This window comes from Staurois parvus, unplaced genomic scaffold (assembly GCF_062004578.1).
Source record: "Staurois parvus isolate SC_StPar_1 unplaced genomic scaffold, SC_StPar_1.0 ptg000020l, whole genome shotgun sequence".
Lineage (NCBI taxonomy): Eukaryota > Metazoa > Chordata > Amphibia > Anura > Ranidae > Staurois > Staurois parvus.
This window is the reverse complement of record NW_028317816.1, coordinates 6,908,130-6,930,679: the sequence shown is the minus strand read 5'-3', so window position 1 is coordinate 6,930,679 and position 22,550 is coordinate 6,908,130.

The following is a 22,550-nucleotide window of genomic DNA, read 5'->3' as shown; positions in this document are numbered from 1 at the left end:
CCGAAAAAGGTTATCACCCCTGGGAGAACAGCGCCAGGAATTGGTGAGAAACCTGGGATGGACTGTAGTAAGAGTAATGCAGTGGGGCCATTCTCTAACTACATACCTGCAGAAGAGTTGGAGAATTCTGAATTAGTTTCCTTATCTGATTTATCTGATGAGAGAAGCTATGAATCCATGTCACAAGAGTTGCTGTGGGCTAGTGCAAAAGGTGTTGCCTCCACTTTCACATTTCCTGATTGGGCAGTTATGGACTTTGGGCTAGCATGCAGAAGTCAAGTGCTTCTGTTGAGCCTCTGCCTAAAGTTATCAGTCCAGCTGGGGTCAAGAAGTTATCTACCAATACTATGGTACAAAAGTTTTTGAATTATTGTGTACTTCTTTGAGCTGGGTCTACCAGAGATCTAACAAAGTTTGCCCATTTAAAAAGAGTGCTTAATAAAAGAGTTACCAAAGAATATGGACTGGAGTTCTCAAATGTTCCTTTTTATATCATGCAAGAAATTGAATCTAAAAGAGAGGAGTGGTACACTGAAGCTGTCTGGGATCATCTGTCTGTACCCAAGGCTTTCAGGAAAGCTGGCTATTCATCTGTTATGGATAAGCATTATGATGGATATAGACGCAACTGGAGTTATATCTACTCTGACAAAGTAGTAATATGCAAACCTGGAAAAGAAGATGTTGCTTACCATGTTACTACTGTGGATAGACAAGGGAAGTCAGTTACTTTACCAGATCATTGATTTTACTGGTAACCTTGTCAAAAGGACTGTCATACTTGAAAAAAGAAAAAACTGGCCTTTGCTCTGGACTGCCAGTTTTGTTCATGCTTGGATTACAAACGAGTCTTCAGTCTTTTGAACAGAGACTGAGAAATAGTATGTATTTTGATTGGACTATGGGGTGATGCTGAAGAGAGCTCTGTGTTAGGGCCAGAAGCCTGTCCAGGCCTACCTGCTTCAAAGTGGTCCTGAGGCTGTCCTGCATGGAGTGGAGGAAGCCAGGCAAGGTGAGAAGATCCAGGGGAGGCCCCTTGCTGGACAGAGCCAAGATGAAGGTTGGTCTCTCAGAAGGGCCTGGTGATTCATTTGGAGGATGCACTAGACTCTAAAAAACATGCTTACAGTGTTGCTAGGTCAGCCTAAAGGTTCTGACACTGTGAAGCTGCACTTTGTTCTGGATCCAAGAAGTCTCTAAGTCAGTGGTTCTTAACCTGGGTTCGATCGAACCCCAGGGGTTCGGTGAGTCAGTCTCGCGGGTTCGGCGGAGGTGAAGACCCACACCCGACTCATATGATTCGTGCAGTAAATATTCATTATTATGTTTTTGTTTTTGTGTGAAAATCATGTTTTAATGGTTTTGTTCTTTGTTCTTAACGGTTTTGTTCATTTTGTGCACCTATGTATAAATATATACCTAAATATATACCTATGTTTTGAATTTTAAAAATCATATTTTATTTTCCAATTAAGAAGGGTTCGGTGAATGCGCATATGAAACTGGTGGGGTTCAGTACCTCCAACAAGGTTAAGAACCACTGCTCTAAGTGATCTGTGTGCCACCTGAAACCAGTAACCGTCTCTTCCACTTCCTTTCAAGTTCAACATTAAAGCTTTGAAAAAGACCTAAAGTGACTGGCGTTTAATTTCTGTTCTAATCTCTCATTTTTAGCCATGGACTCAGCCTTATGGTAAATGCTAGCTTGCTCCCTGCCCTTTGGAGGCACTATCTTGTCTTCAGGGGAGTCAGAGGGTTGCTACACATGTAAAAGTCTACATCTTCTGCTATTTAAAAGTAATTCTGTTCATTACCCCTGCCAGTGCAAAGTAAAATAGCTCCATGTAAGCACTAAGTGGGTCTGGTCAAAACCTACACAGGGCTAAAGACACTGCCACCACAAGACAAGAAATGGGTTCAGTAAATAGCTGCTCCCATACTCCATACAGGATCATGGGATGAAGAGTCAGATGTTCCTTCATATCCAAAAGTAGCAAGAATTTCACTTCATTGTTTGCAGGTGAACAGGGCAGTGGGAGAAGTGTGTGTGTGTGTGTATGTGGGGGGGGGGGGGGGGGTTGTGAAGGAAGGAATGATAAGCTACTGACTGTTGCTTGGGCAAAGTACACTTTAAACACTTGAATACCAACCTATAATACCCCTTAATTATGATGCCATTTTTCAGTTTCAGGTGCTGTGATAGTTTGAATGACATTTACTCAGTCATGCAACACTAGCCCCAAATGAATATTTTACATTTTTTTGAGTCAGATATAGTTTTCTTTGGGTGGTATTTAACTCCTTCCTGCTGGCCGTATGCATATTTGTGACCTGTCGGTGGGTAGACCTTAACACCGAGAGGCCGCATATATGTGTACCTAAAGAGAAATGGAATTGTGCAGATAAAGCGCACTCCCGGCACAGTTACCTGTGGCTAACGGAAAGCTCCCAATCTCTACCTGCGATTGAAAGCTTTCTGATCATGTGACTGCTGAGCCAATCACGGTGGTCACATGATCAGAAACCCAGCCCCACCTCCCAGCATCTGAAACCCCTTAAAGGGCTGGCATCAAGGCTTAATAACCGCTGGGAAAAAAAAGAAAACATTTTAAAAACTGTTTCCCTTACTGCTTTTCAAAAAGCATATTTAATAAAAATGCCAGGACAGTGTGAAAACCCCCAAAACTACTTTCCTACCCCGCAGTCATGGTAATATTTGTTCAGGTCCAGTATCCATGTAAATAGAAGCACAGTACATTTTTGGAAATCCCTCCCTGCTGTATCATGATGCATTTATCCACTTGTCACTTCTCCAAAGAAATCAATGAAAACAAGGTTAAAGTTTTGTGTAAGCATGTTTGCACAGGAAACCGCATGTAATAATAGGAAACAATTACTTTTTTTTCCTTTAGCAACACAAAACCTATTCAGAAACAGAGCAAAAATAAGCAATAGCCACACATAAAAACTCTTGTTAATGCAAGGAAAACATATGAAAATACATAAATTATTGTATATTAAAACACTTTAAAGGGAACCATAATGGTTTGGAGTTTTATTTAGCTGATTTTTTTAAACATTTATACATCTTAAACTGTTGCATTACATATTTAATACATTAAAAAAGAATTTCCAAAGCACTATGGGTTTGCTAAAAGTGCACAGCAAAGGAAGCTTGCTTTGCAGCATTGTTTATCTAAATAAAACCTGTACTGAGCCCTCTAATTGAGTGAGTGCTGTGATGATTACTTCTGTAACAACTCTTAGATCTCATTCACGTCTGTCATTTGTGGGGGAATGCGCACACGAAAATGTGCATCCTTATTGTAGTTGCACTATTGTACCATTCATTCTTAATGGAGCCCCAAGGCATCTTGCTAACACATATGTGTTGTCGCAAATCAGAGCACATGGTGTGATTTTAGGGCATTGGAAAGTCCATTCAGCTGAATGAACTACCTTAAAGCAGCGCACACTGTTGTGTGTAAAACACGCATCAAAGTGGGCACTGTTCCATCTGCATAGGTGTGAACCAGGGATTAGCGCTACTGTAAATGAAAAAATGGAATTTGTGAAAAGGAGACTAAAGCTCTATCTGCTGGCTGGATAGAGGGCTACATAATATACAGGTAAAACTCAAAAAATTAGAATATCGTGCAAAAGTTCATTTATTTCAGTAATGCAACTTAAGAGGTGAAACTAATATATGAGATAGACTCATTACATGCAAATCAAGATAGTTCAAGCCGTGATTTGTCATAATTGTGATGATTATGGCTTACAGCTCATGAAAACCCCAAATCCAAAATCTCAGAAAATTAGAATATTACATGCAATCAATAAAACAAGGCTTGAACATAGAACAATATCGGATCTCTGAAAAGTATAAGCGTGCACATGTACGCAGTACTTAGTTTGGGCCCCTTTTGCAGCAATTACTGCCTCAATGCGGCGTGCCATGAAAGCTATCAGCCTGTGGCACTGCTGAGGTGTTATGGAAGACCAGGATGCTTCAATAGCAGCCTTCAGCTCTTCTGCATTGTTCGGTCTCATGTCTCTCATCTTTCTCTTGGCAATGCCCCATAAATTCTCTATGGGGTTCAGGTCAGGAGAGTTTGCTGGCCAATCAAGCACAGTAATCCCACGGTCATTGAACCAGATTTTGTTGCTTTTGGCAGTGTGAGCAGGTGCCAAGTCCTGCTGGAAAATGAAGTCAGCATCCCTATAAAGCTCATCTGTGGAAAGAAGCATGAAGTGCTCCAAAATCTCCTGGTAGACGGCTCCGTTGACCCTGGACTTAATGAAGCACAGTGGACCAACACCAGCAGATGACATGGCTCCCCAAATCAACACAGACTGTGGAAACTTCACACTGGACTTCAAGCATCTTGCAGTGTGTGCCTCTCCATTCTCCCTCCATACTCTGGGTCCTTGGTTTCCAAATGAGATGCAAAAGTTGCTCTCATCAGAAAAGAGGACTTTGGACCACTGAGCAACAGACCAGGTCTGTTTTTCTTTAGCCCAGGTAAGACGCTTCTGACGTTGTCTGTTGTTCAGGAGCGGCTTGACAAGAGGAATACGACATTTGAAGCCCATGTCCAGGATACGTCTGTGTGTGGTGGCTCTTGATGCAATGACTCCAGCCTCAGTCCACTCCTTGTGAAAGTCCCCAACACTTTTGAATGGCCTTTTCCTGACAATCCTCTCCAGGCTGCGGTCATCCCTGCTGCTTGTGCACCTTTTTCTTCCACAGTTTTCCCTTCCACATAACTTTCTATTAATGTGGTTTGATACAGCACTTTGGGAACATCCAACTTCTTTTGCAATTACCTTTTGAGGCTTTCCCTCCTTATGGAGGGTGTCAATGATGGTTTTCTGCACAACTATCAGGTCAGCAGTCTTTCCCATGATTGTGATTCCTACTGAACCAGACTGAGAGACCATTTAAAAGCTCAGGAGCCCTTTGTAGGTGTTATGGCTTAATTAGCTGATTAGAGTGGGACACTTTGAGCCTAGAATATTGCACCTTTTCACAATTTTCTAATTTTCTGAGATTGTGGATTTGGGGTTTTCATGAGCTGTAAGCCATAATCATCACAATTATGACAAATCACAGCTTGAACTATCTTGCTTTGCATGTAGTGAGTCTATCTCATATATTAGTTTCACCTTTTAAGTTGCATTACTGAAATAAATGAACTTTTGTACGATATTCTAATTTTTCAAGTTTCACCTGTAAATAATGTATGCATATTTTATTTATTTACCTGAAAAAATGAAACAATACATTTTCTTAATCCAGGCCATAATAAATAAAGTATATATGTACAAAAGCTTTCTTCGTTTCGTTTAAATAAAAAAGTGAATTTTTTGGCACAGAAGCGTGAACAGACTCTAAGGGAATATGTAAGGTATGTTTAAAAGGATAGCATATACTGTACCTTTTCAAAGCTGGAGTTTCTAGCTTTGAGACTTTGGTGCAGAAAAGTTATGCTGTTCATACATGGATTGAAATTCAGCCAGTCCCTGATGAACCAATTGAATTTTGATCCATGTATGGGGAAGGTGGTTATACAGGAGTCGATCTACCGATCAACGTCTGTACGAGCACCCTGCTGGATATTTGCCTCTCAATTATCGCTGCTGGCTATAGCCTCCAATGCTGATGGCATGGAGACTTCCCAGCTGTCAGAATTCAACAGCTCAGCAGGGAGGATTAAACTTGCTGGATGCAGGAAAAAAATTCATGTATGGGCTGCCTTAGCCTTCGGGGCAGAGGATCCTACATCAGGAGAGGTGAATTTCTTTAAAGAGACTCTAGTTATGCTTGCCACAAACTGATCAGTAAGTGCCTTTGCCCCGTTAGACAGAAGTCAATTATTTAATCAACTTCTGTAAAAGAGACATGTTGGAAAATTCTCCAAAGACCACAGGCTGCAGCCAATCAGCTGTAGCCACTGATCAGCGTGCTCTGAAAGCAATAGGTGCCGCGGTCAGAATACCATGTCGCTGCGACGGAGATTCCTCCATCCACCTCTTTGTGTAGAATGAGGAATCTTTACTGGGTGAAAAAAAAAACCTAACCCTAATCGACCAGCCTTATTTACCAGTACAAATCACCATGTGTTGACACCCAAAAGCCCTGAGACTTCTGCTGGGTGCATGTTGCCAGCCCTAGCAGACTCAGAAATGTCATTCAAATGAAAATTTCCCTTCTCTCATCCCCCAGCTGCTACATAAAAGTTTATGTAACAGGGTGTAGCCCCTTTAGGATCATTCTTTCTGCATGATCATCCTGGCACCTGTCCATTGGCATCATGGTCTTCTAAAAAAGGGGGAGGTTCCCAGGATTGGTGCTTGGACAAACTGCCAATGCAGGGAAAACAATGGATCATTCTTTTGTTGTCTGAACTTCACAGGCAGATACTATGTAATCTGGTGTCAGCTCCCCATGAACTCCTCTTTGAGGAGAGCACTAGGACTACATTTAAATGGAGGAGTTAGGACTTACAGCATCTTTCGTCTTGAGGAATAGCAAGACATTGTTTTACCTTCTGCAAAAGTACAGGTCTCTTACACTTTCAATTGTTAAGTACTTCCTTAAATATTTATGCAATGTACAGTTATATCCCTGTATGACTGGATGTTCTACCACCATTCTTCACTAAAGTTATTACCTTTTCAAAGGAGACTGGTGTGCCATAGACGGTTTAGCAGGGACTTGCTGAGATTTGAACCATCTATAGGCATGATGATTGTACTCAATTAATTTGTTGTACAACTTGGGTACAACCAGCATGTCACGAATATTGCCTTTGGCTGTAGCCACTAGAATTAATCACTGTGTTCTCCTCGCACCCAACCCCCCCCCCCTTTCCACCAGCTGTACACATCAACAAAATTGAGGGATTTTGTTTCCTGCAACCACAGGTCTATGGCTGTCTTTACCATTTTGTACTAGTACTCCAAAATGACTGGGGACCATAGGTGGTGGATATAGTGGGCTAAAATGAGGACTCAGGTTCAATTAGACCAGGCTAGTCACCTTGGCAAGCACGGGCACCTTGAGCACCTAATGTGAAGGAACCACTACCAGGATTGCCTCTGTTGACTGGAAATGGGTTGAGGCTAACTGTAGTTGGTCCTGCAAATAAAGAGGAGGCTCTGCTAGGTAATTAGCTCTACTGAAGCGGTTAGAACATTGCAAACTGATAAGGACACATGCTGCAAGTAAGTGTAATACCCTTTAGCTTAGCTAGCTAGGTTTTGTTGTTTTATTTTTCTAGGCAGACGCTGAGTAGCAGCCTGGGATGAGTCATCCTGTGAGTGAGACAGGAGTTCAGCTCAGGACTGCCAAAGGAGGTTCTAAGGTCAGAGATTCTGGAGCCCTCCCACCTCTCCAGAAACCTGAGAGCTTTCTGGAAGAGGGATGGAGGAGGGGAGGAAGCTTGGATTTGCATGCTTAAGGGACCGTGGCCAATCCCTTGGCAGGAGGCTGAGCATGGTGGCCAAGGCAACCCTTAAGAACCACAGAGCTGAGAGTGGCAGGAGCAGTGTCGGGTGGAAGATAGAGTGAGAGGCTGGAGTGTGGAGACTGGGAGGGGGCCCAGGGAAGGGGCCTACAGACAAGTGCTGGAGAAGAGGATTTCCATTGTACCACCATCTTCAAGGCCTAAAGGCAGCCCCCTACCCATTAATCTATCAGGAAGGACAGTATGAGTACTCTTACACCCCCTGGGCCGCATAAGGGGAGAGGGCAGTCAAGTGGAAAACCCAACTAGCTTCTTTGCTAAATTGGAAGCTTCTAGGCCCCTTGCCCAGGGAATGCCCTCAGTACAGCTGAGTGAAGAGGAGGATTTATCTGGGGTCTGAGGAGGAACAACAGAGAGCTGGAAGGCTCCTAAACACTTGCCTACTGGGCACTTATAGCCCCTTCGTGCTCAGGCCATTTTTCAGCTTTCAGCACTGTCGCACTTTGAACGACAATCATGCAACATTGTACCCATATGAAATTTTTATCATTTTTTTCACACACATAGTGCTTTCTTTTGGCGGTATTTAATTGCCACTGGGTGTTTTATTTTTTGCCCTATAAACAAAAAAAAGAGCAAAAAATTTGGAAAAAAAAAAAATTCTTTGTTTCTAATATAAAATTTTAGAAACAGGTTCTCCTTCACTGATGTGCATTGATGAGGCTGCAATGATAGGCAGCACTAATGTGCACTAATAGGAGGCACTGATGGGCACTGATAGGCTGCACTGATGAGGTGGCACTGATGAGGCAGCACTGGTGGGCACTGATGAAGAGGCACTGATAGGCATTGATAGGCGGCACTGATGGGCACTGATAGGTGGCACTGATGGGTGACACTGATGGGCGGCGCTGACAGCACTGACTGACAGCTCTGGCTGGCAGCACTGTCTGATGGCACTGACTGGAGGCACTGATGGGAGGCACTGCTGGGTGACACTGATGGGAGGCACTGCTGGACACTGATGGGAGGCACTGCTGGGCACTAGAGGGTGGCACTGCTGGGTGGCACTGCAGGGCACTGATCATCGGTGCCCTGATCATTTGTGCCGTAATGATCAGTGCCGATCTTCTCTGTGACAGCGTGAGGAAAGTGCTGCCTATAACCGGCAACTCTATTAACTCTGTGATCTGCTGTGTCATTGGACACAGCTGATCACGTGCTAAAAGGCCGCTGTGATTGGCCTTTTACCTCATCACGTGATCAGCTGTGTCCTTAGGACACAGCGATCACGGAGATCACCGAGTGCGCGCCTGTTGGGGCGTGCAGGAGGGCGCGTTCTAGGAGGACATCATATGACACCCTCCCAGAACTGGGTAACCGCGCTGTAGCCGTCCTTCGGCTATAGCTCGGTTACCAAGAGGTTAAGGGAGAGACTATTTTTTTCCACATCTGTACATAGTTGCTAAGGAGTATGTCCTCACGTTCGCAGTTTTTTGGGCATCACATACACCCCTCAACCCTTTCCAAGTTATCAACCCCTTAATAAAATCACAAAACCAAGCTCAGGGACTGTTTACTGACTCTAAATGCAGCTTGTGGGGGAAAATGCGTGTTACCTGGCTGTGCAGAGCTGCAGGGGGTTCCAGAACTCAGTGACTCATGCTACATAAGCATTTAGGATCTTTAATTTTCCTGTGCTTTTGCCTGTATTTTTCAAGTTGGTGACAGGGTTATGGTTAAATTGGTGTAACACCCTCTAGTGTAACATAGATTTTTTGTATAGTTAGAGTCTTGCTAAAAGCTGGGTATGAGTCAGCTTGGGAGTGAGCCAGAGAGGTTACTTCAGGTTAAGGCTGGAGGGCTCTGCAAGTCAGTTCTCTGATACCTCCCCCTGCTCTAGAAACTTGGAGATGTTTCTAGAAGCCAGTGGGTGGGGATGATGAGGGGCTGATCTGCATACTTATACTTAGGGGAATCTGGCCAATCCCCAGGAGGTCTGGCATGGGGGCTAGGTCAGCCCTTAAATATGATAGAGCCTGGGCAGCAGGGAAGTCAGTGGAGTTAGGAAGTGCTGCTGGTTTGGAGCCCGGGAGGGGATCACAGCGGACCAAGTTCCCCTTGCAAAGACTGTGTGTCATTTTCTCAGAAAGGAAAAACCACTCCTGAAGGAGTAGAGAGACTAGGATCTGTTCTTTTGTGATTTTGCTAGATTTTTGCCTTTTTGCACCTAAGACGTTGTTTCAGTTCCATTGGGCATTTCATATACCTCTAGACCCCATCCAAGTTGTTAACCCCTTAATAAAACAACAAAAAACAAGCTCATGGACTGTTTACTGATTGTGGATGCAAGTGTGAAAAATGCGTGGGGACCCAAAAACGGAGCGGCCCTCAAGAAGGTAACAGTACATCGGATTAGTATGAGGGGTGGGCTCCAGGGTATGGCATCTTTTTAGCAGCATCAGTCTCCCACAACTAAAGGCTAGAGCACCATATCTTATCATATAGCAGTGGGGATACAAACAGAAGATGAGGCAAAGTGCTAACAAAACATATTTATATTTATTTACTTCATTTTCAATTCCCTATTGATCTCCATTATACAATTTTATCATTTGTTCACTCTCAGGTGTCTGTTTGCTTAGACGGTGCCTGGAATTAACCAGCAAGGATCCTTTGAATTCCTGTTTTTATGAATGGCGATGTGAGTCACTCTTCATATGAATACTGTTTATGTCATCTCACGTTTTTCCCTGAAGAGGATTGAAATTGTAAATTCAAATGAATGAACTGAAACGCATTGGGGTTTTACTCTTTGGTGATATATAGCCTAATCATCGCCATCACCTTCAAAATGTTTTATGTATCGTGTCTATGTTTTTTCATTGATGTACTATGTTCAATAAATTTGTGTTTTCATATAACACTTTTTTTTGTAGTTTTGGTGCTTAAAAAGTTCCTTTTTCTTCTCTTTTTTTATGGTTCTGTAATTTTGGGATTTTTATTATTATTATACAGGATTTATATAGCGCCAACAGTTTGCTCAGCGCTTTACAATATAACGGGAGACAATACAGCAACAATACAGTTCAATACAAGAGGTATAGGAGGGCCCTGCTCCTCAGAGATTACAATCTAGGAGGGAGGGGCTAGTGGTACAAAAGGTAGTAACTGTGGGGGACGGACTGGTTGGAAGAGCAGAAGATTCCATTATTAGCTGAGGGCAGGACAGGCTTCCCTGAAGAGATAGGTTTTCAGAGATCGCCTAAAAGTGAGCAGAGTAGGCGATAGTCTGATAAATTGGGGTAGAGAGTTCCAGAGGATGGGGGAAGCTCTGGAAAAGTTCTGGAGACAAGCATGGGAGGAGGAGACAAGGGAGCTAGAGAGCAGGAGGTCTTGTGAGGAGCGGAGAGTATGGTTTGGGTGATATTTAGAGACAAGATTGTTGATGTAATTTGGGGAAGAGTTATAAATGGCTTTATACGTTATTGTTATTGATCAGTCAGTCCGCCTCTGGTTGACCATCCCCTCCTCAAAAAATTCAAGGGTTAAGAACCCTCTACGACCCTGTCCAGCTCTCCTAGAGTAACTGCCTGTCTCCTGGAATCTCCTCCATGCTCCTGAGACAGTGCTGGGAGACACAGCAAACCTTCTGACATTGGCACGTATTGATGTGCCATCCTGGAGGAGTTGGACTGCCTGTGCAACCTCTGTAGGCTCCAGGTATCACCTCATGTTACCAGTAGTGACACTGACCCCAACCAAATGCAAAACTAGTGAAAAACAATCAGAAAAGATAAGTAGGGAATGGAAAAAAATGTCAGTGACCTCCACCTGTAAAACCATTCCTGTTTTGGGTGTCGTCTCATTGTTTCCCATCTAGTGCACCTGTTGTTAATTTCAATAACACCAAAGCCGCTGAAACTGAATAACAACCCCATCTGCTACCTAACTGACCAGATCAATATCCCAGGATTTTAATTGACTTGATGCTATACTCCAATTAAAAAGTGTTCCTTTAATTTTTTGAACAGTGTAATACATACGAACTATGGCATGCGTAGTGTGCATTGAGCAGTGTTCAAGACTACAACTAATGTGCACCGCTTGTTGTGAATAAATGGAAGTGAGGGGGAAAAGGAGAGGTTAATGAGCTCACAAAGGTTACACGGAAGCAGTAAAAACACAGTAATGAAAAATAGCTTACGAGGCCATTAAGTAGCGGATGCGTAGGGATTATTTTTGTAGAATAAGGATGTCATTTAGTGTTACTTTAATGCTGTACGCTTGTCACATGCAATTGTGGCTCAAATGTTACAAACATACAAAGCACGCTTTACGCAGCATCTTGCTGCCAGCTAGATCCTACATACTAGTTGCTGTATTTTCTTACCCTAATATACTGACCCCGCAGTGATTTTCTGAATGAGTGTACACAAGGTGACACTTTGTAAGGTTTCTGGGGCTGTAAATGTGCTAAGACTGTTATTTCAGAGGGAGGATGTGATGGGCTGTTTGTACAGGAGCTGATAAATAGAAGGTGGACAAGTCATGTCATTCTCCTCCTCCATGTCCCAGACATGTACTGGGAGGGGAGACAGCAGTCAATGAATGAGTGGGATGGCCTTTATACCTTTCAAGCATAACTAAAGCCCTAATGAGTTCTTTTGACTGACTCCTTGTGTATGGGAGGAGGCGGGTGACATCAGATCAAGGCAGGCCTGGGGAAGGGGTCAGCCTAACAGACTGTCTCGTCTGCATTAGTCTCTCATCACTGCCTTTATCTGACTGTGATCAGGTCAGAGCTCAGAATGGAGCTGTCTGTCGCCGCTGCCTGCTGCTTTGCTTGTGGGATGCTCTGTGTTTAGATAACACACCATCAAGTCTCCGATCAAATCCACCTCCTTCACATGTCTGGGGACAAGAACGATGGTGGCACGCAAGGGGTTAACTGCTGCACAAGGTGACTTTTAAAGGCAGGGATCCCCAACCTTCTTAAGACTGATGGAGCAGAATGAAAGAGTTAGGAATGTCTGCAACAAGTGCTGGGCCAGAGCCTTAAATATAAAACTAAAAGTCACAATGTATGCAATCTATATATTATAAAATGTGGATACGGTATATCTTGTCCATAAACATAGCAACCCACAGTCTCTCCATTGGAGAGATGGCTCCTCTTTTGATATCAATTCCTCCTTCTTTTAATCTTTCTCAGTTGTCCTTTTTTATAGTTGTCCACAGGCGCAGACTGACAACTCATGGGGCCCCCGGGAAATAGGGGATCATGGGGCCCCTGTGTCCTTGCCCAAACTCAAAAAAGCCTATGAAAAAGGTACTCAGGCATCTCATGAGGCCCCCTACTGACCCCGGGCCCTCGGGCGGTGCCCGAGTTTCCAAATGGTCAGTCTGCCCCTGGTTGTCCATGATATGTTTATCTATCTATCTATCTATCTATCTATCTATCTACCTACATATATGTATATATATATATGTATATATATATATATATATACACACTCCAAAGACATGCTGGTAGGTCAATTGGATCCTGTCTAAATTGGTCCTAGTATGCGTATGTATGAATGTGGGCTAGGGACCTTAGACCTTATTGTACACCCCTTGAGGGTTAGGGTCTGATGCAGGGGCGGACTAACAACTCATGGGGCCCCTGGGCAATAGGGGATCATGGGGCCCCTGTGTCCTTGCCCACACTCAAAGCACACCCAAAAAAGCCTATAAAAAGTACCAGGGGCATTTCATGGGGCCCCATACTGACCCCGGGCCCTTGGGCAGTGCCCGAGTACTCGATTGGTCAGTCCGCCCCTGGTGTGTGGTTGCCTAGCAGAGCAGTCCACTGACAAACTGGTTGCAGTCTACCCCTAATTGTGTGTCTGATGTGTGTGTATGGGCAGTGGGAAAGGTGGAGGTACACCAGGATTGTAGATCACAGGGGAGCTTGGGGAATCTTGTGGAAATTATCTAGTTGCTCCACAGCCCTTAGAGTGCTCCAGGTTTTTTGCAAGATTTTTATCTGCCTGTGTGTGACCATCCAGCTCGATTTTGGAAAGTCTCCATTAAGTGGTGGTTGATGGTATTTCAGGCTGGGATAATTGTCTCAGAGTTTTGTTTAGGCTCCATGTACACGGGACGCTTGGAAAACACTTCTGAATGATAGAAACTGACTGCTGGAAAACGTAGGTTAAAAAACGTCAGTTTAGCCGCATTTGCATACTGTGTATGTATCAAAAAGCCTATGAAAAAGATACCAGGGGCAGCTCATGGGGCCCCCTACTGACCCCGGGCCCTTGGTCAGTGCCCGAGTTTCCAAATGGTCAGTCCGCCCCTGGACTGATGTGAATGTACAATATACATGTAAAGCGCTGCGTAAATTGACGGCGCTATATAAGTACCTGTAATAAATAAATAAATATATATAAAATAGGTGCACTATTTCTTTAAAGAGTCACAATCCAATGTACCAATACGCATCACAAAGGGGTAAAGGCAAATAGACAGTGCACTTTGCAAGTGCAATTCCTCTCATTTTCTCCAGAGCTTTGTGAATGTTGTGAAGCTTTACTTTAAAAAAAAAAAAAAAAAAAACTAATCTGATGCAAGCATGATAATAATAATAATTTAAAAAAATAAATAAAATTTAAAAAAAAATAGTATTTTTGCTTGCACATGATTGGATGATGGAAATCAGCAGAGTTTATTTTGCTAAGCTCTGGAGAAAATGAGTACACAGTCTGTTTTTAGTAAATCCACCCCAAAGTGTGCATTTCAAAACAAAAATTGAATGTCAAGACAAATAAGTAATAAAAATAAACTGCAACAAAAATCAATCAATTAATAAATGGTGCAGATAAATAATTGAAATTAAAAATATAAATTAATGTCATAAAAAAGTTTATCCCAAAACGAATCAGCCAAAGTGATAATGTGAGTAAACACAGCAATTCGGTACAGAGACACCTTACCAGACGCAATGGACCTCTAGGTCACCTGGTCATTTGTAGTTACAGACCACTGCTCTTTAGCGCTCTCCAAAGCCAGGAAAAACTCACTCTTACTAATAATATCATTCATGTTACCCATATAAGAAAAGAACAAAAGAGCCCATGTTGGCTAATACCACTGCAAAAAAATAAATAAATAAATATATATATATATATATATATATATATATATATATATATACCAGATCATCCCCCGCAGCTATCACCTTTTGTATCACCTCCCCCTTCCTTTAGATTGTAAGCTCCACAAGCAGGGCTCTCACATTCCTTCTGTATTGAAATGTATTGTAATTGTACTGTCTGCCTTATATTGTAAAGACCTGCGCAAACTCTTGGCGCTATATAAATCCTGTATAATGATAATAATTATATATATATATATATATATTTTTTTATTTTTATTATTATTTTTAATCCCAGGTGATACTGCTGTGAAGATCCTTGTTAAACCAGTATTAAACTAAAAACAAAAATATACTATATTTCAAGCCTGCATTAGTTTTCTTTTTTGGCTCTTTTTCCTTTATTTTCACCTGGTGATCTGGCCAGTAAAATACTTCCTGTCTAAGGCTAGGTTCACACCAATGCAGTTTGCGTTTGACTAGTTTCTGCATTGCGTTTTGCGCTGCGTTTTTGCACCTGCATTTTTTACACATTTTTGATGTGTTTCACATTTTTTTTAATTTTTAAAAATGTTCTTGTTGCTAGGCAGATTTAAAATGTGAAACGTATCAAAAAAACTACATGCTTTTTTCCCAGCATTTACATTGAAGTCTATGGAACTAAAAACACAACTTTTTGTATTAAAAAAAGTCCCTAACCCTTTCCAGAAAACGCACCGGGTGAAAACGCAGAGATGTGAACGTGTCCCATAGGAAATCATGGTTAATGGACTGTAGTGCGTTTCTGCAAAACGCTGCGGAAAACGCTTAGGTGTGGACCTAGGATAAGGGTGCCTCCACTCTGGATGGGGGAGAATTTAACCACTGCAGGGGTAATTGTTTCTAGCACAGAGTGCTTTAAGGTACTTCCTTTTATAGTGTGGCAGCACCCTGACCCTGTACACAGGCTTCCAATGGAGGCTACAAGCCACTTTTGCCATACATGTTATGCAGGCATGGTCCACTGCGCTCATCATCAGGCATCCATTTCCTACTTCCTTTCCCTTCAAATAAATACTATGCCTCCATCGCTGAAGTGGCTGCAAAGAGGCTGCAGGAGATCCACAACACTTACATGTAACAAATGATGAAAAAAGGGTGAAAACAAGGATTCTATTACAAAAAAAATGGCAATGGTAAACAGGGCTTTATTAAACTAAGTGTATCAGTGTCTCTGACTCCTTTAATACAAAAGAAGCAAGTTATACAATATCTGTATTATATAGGTCTAAAAAGGGGATCTGTTTAATTTTTACCTAAACCGTATGCCCATTCCTGCTGGAAGATTATAGTTTTATTCCAAGAAACAAAAACATGAGCACAAGTCATGCTAAGCAGTTAAACCTGAACTCCAGACAAACAGCTGAATATACTGTTAAAATAAACATATTATATTGCTTTACCTGCCAGATGGTTTGTTTTTCTCCCTGCCAGTCCTGAGATTTACACTGCCCCGTCAGAGAGCACAGCCACATGACCTGACAGGTCTCTACCCACAGTTTATCTAGTACAGCTTGGTCACCATTCAAACCTTTGAAGGAGTAATAGAAGACTGATGAGGCTATCCCTCTGCTCCTATCGACATGTTCCTTCTCAGCACATGTGCACTGCACAGGGGCAAACTGACCATTTGGAAACTCGGGCACTGCCCGAGGGCCCAGGGTCAGTAGGGGGCCCCATGAGATGCCCCTGGTACCTTTTTCATAGGCTTTTTGGAGTTTGGGCAAGGACACAGGGGCCCCTTGATCCCCTATTGCCCGGGGGCCCCATGAGTTGTCAGTCCGCCCCTGGCACTGCAGCTTATTTGATTGGTTCCCAGTTGCCATCCCTCCCCCTTCCAGTCCGAGTGCTGATGTGCAAGGAATGGCATAAGTCTGATGCCAATTCAAATGCTAATACTTAAAGTGGAACTGCACTGCATCTGAGCACCACAAACTAAAAATGCTATATAATTCATGTTTAATATTCAAAACAAACTCCTCCATCCATGTCTCCATGCTTTATTTTGCAGGGAAATCATTTTGAAAAACACTTCCAGACATGTCTGGCAGTGGCCATCTTAAATAAGGGCAGATGATTCATGTAGCAGTTACTTCCTGGAATCCATCTGTCCTTAGCTCAGGCATTGGCTGAGCTGAGAACCCTCTCTCCCCTCCTGAATACTCCTGGGATATATGACATCATTTACCTAGGTATGGGAACCAGGAAGAAATGAAGGAATGAAAAAAAAAAAGGTTAAACCAAGTAAATGTGATATACTTTCCTATCTATTTATTAATGGTAGCAGCATAAGGATTAGAAATAGTCCATGTTGATTTAAGCTAATTGCATTAAAAATATAAAAAATGTAATTGTTATTATTATTATTTAATATTATTTCACTATATATATTTGTTTAATAATAAATAATATTTATTGTAACCTTTTGCCAACCACGTAACACATGCAGCATATGCAGTGCCAAGAAAAGCGGGCTTTAAAACCCAGTGACCCAGAACATATGTTTCCAAAGTGACTTGAGATTGTGCATTTCCAGCACACTGAACAAGCTGTCACTGACAGCTGTCAGTCATGGCTTCTGACTGCAAATCCAGCTCGCTAAGTTCCAAATCATGTGACGCTGTCAGCTGCTGTCAGAGACAAGCTGCGCTGCGTCACAGGCATTAAGGCTAGGTTCACACCTATGCAGGTTGCGTTTGAGGCGTTTCTCCATTGCGTTTTTGCACTTGCATTTTTGCCACATTTTTTATGCTTTTTGTGGGTTTTTTTTTTCTTTTTTTTTGTTGCTAGGCAGATTTTAAATGGAAAATGCATCAAAAAAATGGCAAAAACGCATCAAAAAGGCAATACAGGCTTTTCTGCAGCATTCCCATTGAAGTCTACAGAAACAAAACCGCAACATTTTGCATTAAAAAAAGTCCCTGACCCTTTCCAAAAGACGCACCGGGTGAAAACGCGGAGATGTGAACCTGTCCCATAGGAAATCATGTTAAATGGACTGTAGTGCATTTCAGAAAAACCGCAAAATGCTGCAGAAAATGCTTAGGTGTGAACCTAGGGTAAAGACCACTTAATGGACTGCCGAGAGATAATAATAAAATAAATTAGATAATCAAATAAATTATATATATATATATATATATATATATATATATATGTTTTATTTTTTTTTTTTTTTATATATTCATTTCATTATTTTAAATAATTCTTTAATTGGTGTTGTTTTCTATCTGCCTGAAGTTCAGTGCTGCCCTGACACTAACAATACCTGGGTCTCACTGCCATCAGACAGAACAGTGAAGTAATTCATTAGTGCGGAATGCTAAACCCTATCTGCAGACAGTAATTGCACAGGCTGTTTGGAAAACAGATATAGCAACAACCTTGTCTATTTTCCCTGCTCCACTTTCATTATCTGGTGGATCAATGTAAATTGAGGGTAAACAGAGAGCTAGAGATATAGAGAAGTGGCCTAACATCTAGGGCTTAGTGCACTGATAGCTAACCCAGCCAAAACCTAATAGCCTGAAGGACTGAAAAAGTCCCTGGCTGGTGAAGGAGAGCCTGATGGGCAGGTAAGCACCAGAGGTGGGGAAATCAGTGCTGACTATTAAAGTTCCACATGCTCTAGTAGGATGAGCTGTCTTCAGATCAGCTCTAAGCTGATATTGTATGGCCTTGCCACCTCCTCCCATGTTCGCCCCAGGACTTCTCTAGAGACTCTCCCACCCTCTGGAACCCCCTATCCCAATCCGTCCAGCTATCACCTACTCTGTCTGCTCTTTGGTAATCCCTGAAAACTCATTTCTTTAGGGAAGCCTATCCCGCCTCTACCTATCAACTGCACTTTCTCCAACAAATCATCCCTTTTAGATTGCAAGCTCTCAGGACCAGGGCACCTCTAAGACTAAACATACGCATAGACCTAAGTCATAGTCATACACAGGGGCGGACTGAACATTTTGAAACTCGAGCACTGCCCGAGGGCCCGGGGTCAGTAGGGGGCCCCATGAGATGCCCCTGGTACCTTTTGCATAGGCTTTTTTGAGTTTGGGTAAGGATACAGAAGCCCCATGATCCCCTATTGCCTGGGGGCCCCATGAGTTGTCAGTCCACCCCTGGTCATACACCCCAAATTCCTCCATCCACGCTAAACTGCATGGAGGAGGAATCTCCCATGCCTGCTATTGAAATCTGACAGCCAGTTGTCAGAACACTCAGTGACTGCATTCAATCACTGTTCATAAAAACAGAAAGCAAAAAAAAAAATCATATATAACTGTAAAAAAAAAATGGGACAGACTTGATGGACCACTTGGTCTTTTTTTCTGTCATCATTTTTCTGCGTTTCTAATTTTCCACCCAGCTCCTTAGAGACAAAAGTCCATTTAAAAATGGTGCGGACAGGACCACCTACAGCCCAAATTTCAGCCGATACAGCAGAAAGCTGCCACAATTTGAGCCATCTATGACACCTTTACTAACTGTATGGCTACAGTATGGTTTTTTTTTGCGCCTGCTTTTTGCATGTTTTTTGTGCATTTTCAGGCTTGAGTGTTTTTGTGTTAGCCAATCTATTAGGAATAGATGGCTGTTAGATACAAAATCTTGCAAAAATTGCATGTTTTTCAGGCAGGGCCAAAAAAAATGTGACCATGCCTCCAAGGAGCTCCTGCTCCACACGTCTTTTAGATGGGAACAGGAACATGCAGAATAAGATGTATGTACGTGGTTGCGTTGCATTTGCACCACGTCCCCATATGCTAGAATGTAAAGTGCTATATGACAGGTAAACTTTGGCGCAGTCGTGAAGCTTTGTGTAAATGCCCTGTCTTCTGCCTATTGCAGTTTAACCACTAACCACCCTCCAGAAGATTTACCCCCCTTCCTGACCAGGCCATTTTTTTGAGACACGGTGCTGCATTACTTTAACTGACAATTGCACGGTCGTGCATTACTGTGCATAAATAGCATTTGTCATATTTTTTCCCCCCATAAATAGAGCTTTCTTTCTGTGATATTTGATCACCTGTGCGGTTTTTTATTTTTTGCGCTATAAACAAAAAAATACCGACAATTTTGAAAAAAAAACCCAATATTTTTGACTTTTTTTTGCTATAGAACATATCCAATAAAAAAATAAAAGAAATAAAATTTCGTCATAAGTTTAGACCAAAATGTATTCTGCTGCATGTCTTTGCTGAAAAAAATCCCCCCCCCAAAAAAATCCCCATAAGTACATTATAATGGGAGACAGTACACGAGACAGTACAGTAACAATACAATTCAATACACGAGGGGTTCGAAGGCCCTGCTCCTTGGAGCTTACAATCTAGGAGGGAGGGGATAGTGGTACAGAAGGAAATAGCTGTGTAGGATGGAGTGATAGGAGGAGTGGAGGAGTTCAGTATTTAGCTGAGGGCGGGGTAGGTTTCCCTGAAGTGATAGGTTTTCAGAGTGTGCCTAAAGGTGAGGAGAGTAGGTGACAGTCTGATGGATTGGGGTAGGGAGTTCCAGAGGATGGGGGAAGCCCTGGAGAAGTCCTGGAGACGGGCATGGGAGGAGGAGACCAGGGAACTAAAGAGTAGGAGGTCTTGTGAGGAGCGGAGAGTACGTTTTGGGTGTATATTAATTGGTTTACGTGAAAGGTATAGCGTCTACAAATGTCGGTATAGATACTGGAGTTATTATTTATTTATTTATTTTTATACTACTCATGGCAGCGATCTGTGACTTACAATGGGACTGCGGTGGGTATTCTGACACTGGGGGGGGGACTGACCAACTGCCACTGACATCTGCAGGGACACTAATACAGTGATCAGTGCTAATAAAAAGCACTGACACTGTATTAATGACACTGGGCAGGAAGGGTTTAACATCTGGGGTGATCAAAGGGTTAACTGTGTGTTAGGGAGTGATTTTATTGTGTGCTGTTTTACTAAACAGACCTGCTGCTTTCTATCTCTCTGCTGTGCAGAGAGATAGAAAAGCACGTCCATGCTGATAGGAGAGAGATCTCTGTTGCCAAGAGCAGTGCGCTCCCTATCCAGAAATGCGAAATAACGTATATTTATGCGACTTTGCCCAGAGAAGGTGTCTTGTAGTTGTACATCTGCTATGGGGCAGCGGGCAAGTGGTTAAGGGGAGGTGGACGGCAAAAATGCGGCTCAGTTGCCCAACTGCAAGTGTAATAAGCAATGGCTCATTCAAACAGGTGAACAGGGGGTGTAAAAGCAGGCTGTTGAGCCATGGTTTTACCGATCACCAACCTCCTACCTAGGAAAGAACATGCGTCCACTCAGGGCTGTACATATATCCCGCAGCTGTGACAAAATAAAGCCCCTTGTCACGTTCAATGGGCAGTACCACCGCCAAATGCAACCCTTTCAAGTGAACAGGGGCCATGCAGCAACTGCCCTGAAATCACGTGATACACGATGGTGCAGCATTTCTGGGATTAAAACGGGCAGTAAGGAGGAGATATAACGCCTTGTAGCCACCCTCCACTGAGGATTTATTTTCAGGGGGTCAGCTCATGCCCTTCACACTGTGTTGTACAGGAACGCTCTGTGCATTTCTGTGGTTCCCATGCAATTCATTGCGGTTTTGAATGGGCTCAAATCGCACTACATCACAGCAAACGTAGTGCTGGAACTTCTTTTGAAAGTGCACTGCAGCTGGATCGCATGGTAGTTTTGTACCACGCTATCATTTGTAGGCAAATGCACTGCGTTTGTGACCTGCGTTTGGGATGTCATTAACTTAACTTTGACACCTGCCGCAGATTGCAAATGCAGTGCTTTTTGAACGTGGTGCGAGAAAAGAGTATAGAACAGGGGCGGACTGACCATTTGGGAACTCGGGTATTGCCCGAGGGCCCGGGGTCAGTAGGGGGCCCCATGAGATGCCTCTGGTACCTTTCATAGGCTTTTATGGGTGTGGTTTGAGTGTGGGCAAGTACATACGGGCCCCATGATCCCCTATTGCCCGGGGGCCCCATGAGTTGTCAGTCCGCCCCTGGTATAGAACATGGGTTTTCCATCCGGCATTCTAGTGCGAACCTAGCCTAAGTCTTCTAAGGCCTCATATACACTGCTGCACTAAATGAGAGCTTAGGAGCTTTTGGCGTTTTTTTGTCAAAGCCCCTGAACCCAACTCAATAAAACCCTATGGGGGTTGATTTACTAGAACTGGAGAGTGCAAAATTTGGTGCAGTTCTGCACAGAAACCTATCAGCTTGCAGGTTTTTTGTCACAAGCTGAAGTTAGAAGCTGATTGGCTGCCATGAAAAATGCTTCAGATTTTGCACTCTCCGGTTTTAGTAAATCAACCCCTATGTGTCCATGTACACATGGGCTTTTACCAGCGTTTAGGAGCAGTTAAACGTTCCTCTTATGAATGCAGAATAATCACGTTCAGGAGAGGAACGTTTTGGCCAAAAATTGCTAAACGTTTCCCGGTACAGTTGTCACCCTAGGGGAAGAACTGTGTGAAAAGTGTAAAAAAAGAAAAACGCATCCAACACATGTAAAGACTGGTAAACCACAATACTGTCTGTTTTTATTTTGGATTTAGATACATTCTAAGGGGGAAAGACACAGTATAGAAAATCAGTCTAGGCATGCTAGTGCAGTAGATCCCATTAGTTGGCCATGAAGTTCATCTCTGTACCTCCCTGTATTGAGACCATACAAGGCTCCCCTGTCTAGGTCCTAATGATGGCCATACATGGAACGATTTTCTATACCATCACATTGTCAATCGATTTAGGCTTCATTCACACCTGTGCGACTTGTCATGCAACTTTGGACACATAAAGTTGCATTACAAGTCACAGCCCATGTATTTCAATGGAAGCCCTTCAAATCTATGCATCTTAAAGTCGCAGCAACTTT